This window comes from Orycteropus afer, unplaced genomic scaffold, assembly GCF_000298275.1.
Source record: "Orycteropus afer afer isolate SDZICR_OR568_19922 unplaced genomic scaffold, OryAfe1.0 scaffold00222, whole genome shotgun sequence".
Lineage (NCBI taxonomy): Eukaryota > Metazoa > Chordata > Mammalia > Tubulidentata > Orycteropodidae > Orycteropus > Orycteropus afer.
In genome coordinates this window covers 2713176-2722657 of record NW_006921809.1, presented here as the reverse complement: position 1 = coordinate 2722657, position 9482 = coordinate 2713176, and the positions used below count along the sequence as shown (strand labels likewise).

General features: G+C 39.0%; 1 protein-coding gene across 1 annotated transcript in view; it reads left to right on the top strand.

Moving 5' to 3' along the window:
• Positions 1-9482, top strand: part of PIP4P2 (phosphatidylinositol-4,5-bisphosphate 4-phosphatase 2) — an 86760-nt gene that overhangs the window by 464 nt on the left and 76814 nt on the right. The window lies entirely within an intron of this gene.

Sequence of the window (9482 nt, the reverse complement as noted above, 5' to 3'; positions counted from 1 at the left end):
ATCACTTCTGGACCAGGGGTAAAGGATGTGACATGAATTTCCCAAGCTGGGCTTTGCTCCTCTCTTAAGAGCAACCCCTAAGCGCAGCTGGGCGGTGGTGCAGACCTTTCACAATCATTCACAAATCCTTTTAGGTTGCTGAGGAACTGGGAATATTGCTCACCTTGGTAACTGTCCTTGAAAGGGCTCAGGTTGAAAAATATGTGTCTCCTACCATTCACCCACCAGTGCTCTGTTGAATCGGGGGAGTACTTTACCACAATGAATTTCATTAATGCACATTCCTATTTTGTCTGGAATACCTACCCTTCCTTATTGCTCCAATTTGTAAGAAATATGTGTTGGATTTAGTTGTGAATGAAGAAGAAGAACCTAACTTTTGGTTTGAGGGGAAGATGAGATATTTTTGATGCATATCTGTTGATGTTGAAATGAACTTCTGAAAAGTAATCCAAAATAATACAGCATGTGTTTCTATTTATTTTTCTTCTCAAGATAGAATTTTAAAAATTTGATGGCAATGGGGTTTGGAGAAAGAAAGAGTAATCTATTTAACAAACTATTCAATCTATTCACAGAACTATCTTTGTTTTAACCTTTTTAGTTGATTCCCAGTAGAATAAGGAGGGGCCACGAGTTATAGAAAATGAAGGGCAAGACTTTAAGTAACCACTTAGAGTACTGAAGAAGTCGGTCAAATGCTGTTACGTGCCATCGAGTTGGTTCTGACTCATAGCAAACCTGTGTACAACAGAACAAAACACTACTGGGTCCTATGCCAGCCTCTCAATCATTGCCATGCTGGAGCCCATTGTCACAGCCACTGTGTCAATCCATCTTGTTGGCAAATATGGCACTCGGAAGTGTAGCTTTAAGTCATCTCTCTCCTTTTCAATTAGATATGGTGAAAATTTAAAAACCCAAGGAAACAGAAAGTTAATGCTTTTTAAAATATGAGCAGACCATATTGCTTGTAACAAAACATTTTCTAAGTTCAAATCTGGAATTAGAGCAGCTGTAGTGCAGGTTGAACTTATCTAGTATTTAAAATTTCCATTTAACACACTGTAACTTGAAAAGAAGATGGAAGGAATACACATAGTCACTGTACCAAAAACAGCTGGTTGAAGTTCAACCATATCAAGAAGTAGCATATGATCCAGAACCAATGGTATTGAAGGAAGAAGTCCAACCTGCAGTGAAAGCATTGCGGAAAAACAAGGCTCTAGGAATGGAAGGAACACCAATTGAGATATTTCAACAAACTGATGCAACACGGAAAGCTCTTACTTGTCTCTGCCAAGAAATGTGGAAGATAGCTACCTGGCCAATTGACTGGAGGAGATCCGTATCTGGGCCATTCCAAAGAAAAATAATTCAACAATGTGTAAATTATCGAACAGTATATTAATACCACATGCAAATAAAATTTTGCTGACAACAGTTTAAAAACAGGTACAGCAAATAAGGGACTGCCAGAAATTCAAGCTGGATTCAGAAGAGGACATGAAAAGACAGGTAGATATCATTGCTGATGTCAGATAGATCTTGTCTGAAAGCAGAGAATGTTAGAAATATTTCAATGTTTTATGGATTATGCAAAGGCATTCAACTGTGCGCTGTGCGTATCATAACAAATTACGGATAAAATTATGAGGAATGGGACCAGACACTTAATTGTGCTCATGTGGAACCAGTGCATTGATGAAACACAGAGGCAATTGTTCAAACAGAATAAAGAGATAATGCATGACTTAAAATCAGGAAAGGTGTGCATCAGGGTTGTATCATTTCAATTTGTATGCTGAGCAAATGCTCTGAGAAGCTGGACTATATGGAGAATGCGGCATCAGGATTGGAGGAAGACTCATTAATAACCTGTAATCTACAAGTAACACAACCTTGATTATTGAAAGTGAAGAGGACTGAAGCACTTACTAATGGCTTTCAGGATGGATTACATCTCAACATAAAGAAAACAAAAATTCTAACAGCTGGACCAATAAGCAACATCATAATAAACAGCAAGTATTGAAGTTGTCAAGAATTTCATTTCACTTGGCTTCAGAATCAATGACTATAAAAGCCAGCAGTTGAGAAATCAGACAATCAGATGTGCATTGAGCACATCTGCTGCAAAAGACCCCTTTAAAGTGTTAAAAAGCAAAGATGTCACTGTGAGGACTAGTGTGCACCTGACCCAAGCCATGGTATTTTCAATCACTTTATATGCATATGAAAGCTGAATAATGAATAAGGAAGACTGAAGAAGAACTGATGCCTTTGAATTATACTGTTGGCAAAGAATATTGAATACCATGAACTGCCAGAATAGCGTACAAATCTGTCTTAGAAGACGTACAGCCGGAATGCTCCTTAGATTAAGGATGACAAGACTTCTCACATACTCTGCATATGTTACCAAGAGGGGCTAGTCCCTGGAAAAGGACATCATGCTTATTAAATTAGAGGGTCAGCAAAAAAGAGGAAGACCTTGAACAAGATGAATTGACACAGTGACTGTAACAGTGGGTGCAATTGTAGCAACCAATGTGAGGATGGTATAGGACCAGGCAGCATTTCATTCTGTTGTACATTAAAAACACCCAGACTCACTGCCGCTGAGTCGGATCCGACTCATAGCGACCCCTCCTTAGGTTTCGGAGGTGATATCACTATGGAAGTAGATTGCCCAACCTTCCTTTTGAGGCGTAGCTGGTGGGTTTGAACCGCCATTCTTCTGGTTAGCAGTCAGATGCCTCAGGCACCATGCCATGAGAGCTCCTTCTGTTGCTGTAAGTTGGAATGGACTCAACAGCACCTAAGAACAAACAACTTGAAAACTAGCAATCTAGATCTTTATTCACACTTAAAAAGAAGCAGGGTAAAGGGAAAAAAAAGTTTTGCTGTGAATAATTCAGTGTGATGGATGAATATGAAATCAGGTACAAAATGGAACTGAGAGTCACGCACAGAAAACCCAGAAGTCATGCTGGTTGGTCAGTGTTAAGCTTGTGTTACAGGACTCCTGGAGGAGGAATTTCCTTTAATAGAAAATTTGATATTAATATTGTATCATTCTCTAAATTAAACCTATTCTAGAATAGGTTTAAATATTCATCAATGAATATTTCAACTTCACCAAGTCACCTTTTTAAGACAAAACATTTGCCAATTTATTAAGAGACAGAATTTGGATATCACTGCCCTATACCCTGTACTTTGTCTTTGATCATTTTTGTTGTTGTATTTTTAGTCAACTCTGGTAGCGTAGTGCCTAAGGCACTCAACTGCTAACCAGAAGGCCGGTGGTTCAAACCCAACAGCCACTCCTCAGAAGAAAGATTGGGCAATCTACTTCCATAGAGATACTGCCTCGGAAACCCAAGGAGGGGTCACTTATGAGTTAGATCTGACTCGATGGCACATAACCAAAACAGTGGTTAAATTGGGAGTTCTGGTGGCATAGTGCCTAAGGCATTTGACTGCTAACCAGAAATCTGGAGGTTTAAACCCACCAGCCACTCCTTAGAAGGAAAATTGGGCAATCTACTTCCATAGAGATACTGCCTCGGAAACCCAAGGAAGGGTCGCTGTGAGTCAAATTGACTGGACAGCAGTGAGTGAGTGGTTAAATTATTCCAAAAAAGTCATCACGCTGATTGACCTGGTTTTATCATTTACCATACATTTATGCATGCTGATAAGATTCCTCAAACTATGCAATAAGTTACGAGTTCCACTTCAGTCACTGAGAAAAAGCAGTTTCATTCTAGACAAATTTTAGCAACCATAGAAATTTAATGATTTAGCAAAATACTCTTTCTGTTTTAAGGTAGAAGACGTATTTTTCTTATCTGGTAAGATTAAATAATCAGGAATATGAATTTCATATAGTACATAATATCTATGAAGCAAGAAATAGAATTGAAAAGGATAAATATTAGACATGTATTTTGCATTTTTGACAGAATATATCTTTTCTTAAAAATATCAAGTAAGTATCTTCATAAAGTTTGTTTTTTATACTCTTTCATATTGGTCAAATCAAATTAGGCTTAGTACCCAAGGTCTAATTCTAGAAGACCAGTGCTGTTCATTCACTTAATAATTTATTGGCACCACAGTGTGCCAGGCACAATGAAGAAGATTGACCAAACCCATGTCTCATGGTACAGATGTTGTAGTGGGTGGAGAAGAAGTAAATATGTGATTGAATTATTTCAGGTACTAAGAGAAATTCTGTCAGTAGACCCAATGTTTTTAGCAGTTGAAAGCATTTAGCATTAAAGAACAAAGATAGAATACACGTTTTCATAATGAACTTTGGTTTATAATACCATTTATAATTACTTAGATTTTTATTTAAAAAAGGAAAGGAAGTTAAAAGCCATAACTGGGAAGTATTTTCCCCAACCCAACCCTTTGCTATTTGTGTCCCCATCTAAGAACAGGAATGTGAGCTCCCTTCCTAAAATGAAACATTCCATTTCAGGTAGAAAGTTAGTGGAGTACTTTTTCTGGACAGGTTATTAATAATGTAGTGTTGTTGTTGTTGTAATGTGCTGTCGAATCAGACCCGACTGATAGCAACCCCTCCTTGAGTTTCTGATGCAGTATCACCGTGGAAGTAGATTGCCCCATCTTCCTTCTGAGGAGTGGCTGGTGGGTTTGAACCGCCAGCCTTCTAGTTAGCAGTCAAGTGCCTTAGGCACTATGCTACCAGAGCTCCCAATAATATAGTAGGAACCAGTATTGTTAGTAATAGTTGTCATTAGCTGCTATCTGTCCAGTCAGCCCCTGACTCATGGTGACCACAGGCATGACAGAGTAATGCCATTGTGATCTAGAGGGTTTTCATGGGCTGATTTTCAGAATTAGATCACCAGGCTTTTCTTGCTAATCTTAGTGTGGAAGCTCTGTTGAAACCTGTTCAACATTACTGCCGCACTCAAGCCCTCGGTGACAGATGGGTAATGACTGCACTTGCAATGATTGGCTAGGAATGGAACTCTGGCCTCCCTCATGGAGGTGAGAATTCTACCATTGAACTACCAATGTCCCCCTAGCAATATTTAACATCGAGTTTTAGTGCAAGGAGAATCACATGTGGTCTGTGTAACATTCTGCCTGTGTTTTTAAGTGGAATGCTTCTGGTGGTCTATGCTGTCAGTACTCAAGACCCATTGAGAAGGAAGTTGCCTCTCCTGCAATTATAATGCTCCATTTGGCACACATGTCAGCTGCTGTTAAGGCTTAGAAATTGAAATCAAATACAGTGTTAGGATCATTTCAAAGGACATTGGACAAAAATACCACAGTAGTTACATAATTTGGATGTATTTCATTGATTGATTTATATACACTTGCAAGTTTTATTGGTACAATCTAGCAAAAAAATATGAACTTTTGGTCATATATGGGGATATAAATATGACTACACATAGGCTTGGCTGACAATATGCCTACATATATATTTGTATGTGCTATAAAAATGTCCATATACAGTTTAAATCTAATAGGAGAGTTAGGATAACTTCTTAGCCACAACAAAGCACCTTGAAGGTATGAGTCACTGGGCCTGCAGGCTGGGGACCATGGTTGTGGAGAACATCAAGCTCAATTGGTACAATATTATGTATAAAAATATTGTTCTACATCTTACTTTGGTGAGTAGCAACTGGGGTCTTAAAAGCTTGTGAGTGGCCAACCATGATGCAACTATTGGTATCTTTTCATCTGGAGTAAAGAAAAGTAAAGAAAATCAGAGATGCATGGGAACAGTCCCATGTACTCCTGCCCCTGCCATCTCCCTATGTGTACAGACACTGCCCTTCTGTTTTCCCATGATTGATCTTTCCAAGGAGTGTATCTACCTGATGTAAATAAATGTTAAGCCCATATGCTTATTATTTGGCTGGAAGCCACAGGAGTGAGTTCAATTCCAGGGGAAGAGGCCATAGTCTCAGGGGTTTCACCAGCCTCTATCAGACCAGAAAATGTGGTCCCTTTTTTTTTTTTAAATGACCAAATCACCATAAAAAATTTTTCTAAAAACATGACCTTTTAATTTAGGAGAGTTTATTTGTGAAAAATGGTTTATACTTTGGGTCCTTTAATTATCAATGTATTAAATATGGGAATGTGTTTTGAGGTCATATACTTCACTATACTCTGGTAGCGTAGTGGCTAAGGCACTTGACTACTAACCAGAAGGCTGCCGGTTCAAACCCACCAGCCACTCCTCGGAAGGAAGATGGGGCAATCTATTTCCATAGTGATACTGCCTCGGAAATCCAAGGAGGGGTCACTATGGGTCGGGTCTGACTCGACGGCATATAACGTAACAATAATTCATAAAGGAAAAAAAGTTATTTGTTATAAGGAGGTAAATAGTGGGTTTTTTTTGTTTTTGTTTTTTACTTTATTTCTTTACATTGTTCAGCCACGAGCCACACTTCCTGGTAGGAGGATACAAACAGATATGACTCCTCTTCTAGTCTAGTGGAGGAACTAGAGATATAAATCAGATAATCACACAAACAGATGAAAAATACAGTGGGGATGAGGACAGTGCTAAAAATGTACCCAGTGGCATGAGAGTGATGGGAAGATTGATTGTGGTTTGGGAAGTCAGAGAAGGTTTTCCTGAGGAAAATGAGGATGGCTTCACTGAGGTCTGAAATTTGAACAGGCATTAACTTGGCAAAGGCTGCAGAGAGGGATTGGAAGAACATTCTAGGCAAAGAAAACAGCACATTTCCATTAGCAGGACAGAGTATGGCAGGTTCAAGGAACTGAAAGAAAGCTAATGTGGCTAAAGTAGAAACAACAATAGGGAAAATACTGGAAAATGGGATTGAAGAAGTAAGTATGGTTAATAGTCTCCAAAGAGTAACCCCCCTCCACTAACAGGGCTTTCTCATATTCAAGTCCTTTGGTCTTTCCCTCCCGTTGAATCTGGGCTGATCCTCTGACTCACTTTTGGCCTATAGAGTAAGGTAGAAGAGATACTGAATGAGTTTTGAAGGTAGGTCAGAAGAGATCTTGCAGCTTCTGCCTTCGTCTCTTGTAAAGTGCACTCTGGGGAATGCCACTTGCCATGTAAGAAGTATCTGAGACTGCCATGCTTTGAGGAACCTCAAAGGAATCACATGGAGAGACTACATGGAGAGAGAGATGCTCAGACATGTGAGTGAAAAAGCCATCTTAGATGCTCAGTTGAACCTTCAGATCACAGCAGCCCTAACCAGCTTCTTATTGCAACTACGTAAGAAATGCTAAGTCAAAATGACCCAACTGAAGCTGATCAACCCACAGAATCATGAGAGAGAATGCTAAATTGTTTTAAGCCACTAAGGTTTTGGGTGATTTATAACATAACAACAGATGACCAGAATGATAACTTTGAGTCAGTCCATTTTTGGTTATGTTAAGGAATTTTGCCTTAAGCAATGGTCTGACCTTATTAGATTTGTGTTTTCAAAAAAAAATTTTTAAATCACACTATTTATGGATTAGAGAATGAATTAGAGAAGAAGCTAGAGTGGATAAGGATAGATTACTTGAGTAGTTAATGTAATAATTCAGGTATATCTAGTGAACTATAATGGTAGCATGGACTCAGGTGATAGTAGAGACAGGGAGAAGTGAGATGATGTTAAGGAGGTAATTTAACAGGGTTGTGGACATGGGAGTTAGAAGGAGGTGGCAAGGATATCTTCTAGAATTCTAGCTTGCAAAACTAAATGGTGTGATGGCCTACGGTAAGATAGAGAACAGCAGAAGATGACCAAGTTTTGGGAAACGCAGATCATTAGCTTAATTTTAGACATGATGCATTTAAGGTGCTTTTCAGATATCTAAGAAGAGATTTCAGATAGACAAGTTGAACTACAGGTATTATTGTTAGTTGCATTGAGTTGATTCTGATTCATGGTGACTCCATGTGTCGCAGGGTAGAACTGCTTTGTTAGGTTTTCAAGGTCATGACCTTTTGGAAGCATACCACCTGTCCTTGCTCTGAGATACCTCTGGGTTGGTTTGAACTACCAACCTTTGGTTAGCAGTTGAGTTCTTAACCATTTTCACCATCCAGGGACTCCATCCATAGGTGTTGGGCTAAGAAATGAAGCCTGGGCTAAAAATACAAAATTGTGAATTATTTGCATACAGATTTGTGTACAGATCATAGCTAAATACATGAGTGTGGATTCAGATCTCCCCAATGCTCCACCAGTTCCAAGAATGGAATACGTGTGTGCTAAGATTGATTTGATGGCACAGAGCAACAACAACAGCAGCAAGATATTGATTACCTTTAGTCCTTTGGGGCAGCTGAAGCCCTTATGCCAATAGCCTCCAACTCTGAGTGGCCATACAAATATTGCCATTTTCTCTGTGTTTCACAGTGTGAGAAAGTTTGGAAGCTCCATATGAGATTACCCAGGGAGGAAGAATAAAGTAAGAACAGGAGAAAGCCTAAGACAAAGCTTTGCGAGATTCCCACATCTAATGAAGAGTTAGAGGAAGATAAACAAAAAAGACATAAGTATCTGCTAGCAAAAAAACAAAAAAACAAAAAAAAAAAAAGGAAAGAAACTCACTACCATCAAGTTGATTTAGACTCATAGCAAACCCCTTTTGGGTTTCCGAGGTGGTAAATCTTTACGAAAGTTGATAGCCCAGTCTTCCTTCTGCAGTGTGGCTGGTGGTTTTGAACTGCCAATCTTCTGGTTAGCAGTCAAATGCCTTAGGCACTATGCCACCAGAGCAAAGTAGGAGGAAAACCAGAAAGGCAAAATATCACAGACTCGAGAGGAAGAAAATACTTCAAAAAATAGGAAGTGATCAAACATGTAAAAAGCTACAAGAAAAAACAAATAAGATAAAGACTAAAAATATCCATTGACTTTAGTGTCAGGGAGGTTATTGGTGATATTAGTGACCAATATCACCAATATTAGTGCTTATTTCCAGCAAATGTACTATTTTAATGTACATTATTTTAATTGCAAAATTACCTTGAAGCATCTTAACTTAATATTCCTTTATTCTGAAAGACATTTAGGTTTTAGAAAGCGTTGGCATTTCCTTTTCACCTTAGTTTCAGTTTTTTAAAATGTGTGAACCTGAAATTTCTTGATGAAATGTTTTCAGTGACTAACCAACCCAAAACCAAACTCACTGCTGTCGAGTTGGATCCGACTCATAGTGACTTCTCCTTGGGTTTCCAAGACAATATAACTACAGAAGTAGATTACTCACTCTTCTTTCTGAGGAGTGGTTGGTGGGTTTGAACCGCCAGCCTTCTGGTTAGCTGTTAAATGCCTTAGGCACTAGGCCACCAGAGCTCCTTTTCAATGACTTGTTGTTGTTGTTATGTGCCGCTGAGTCGGACCGGACTCATACCAACCCCTCCTTGGGTTTCTAGGCAGTATCACTACTGAAGTAGATTGCCCAACCTTCCTTCTGAGGAGTGG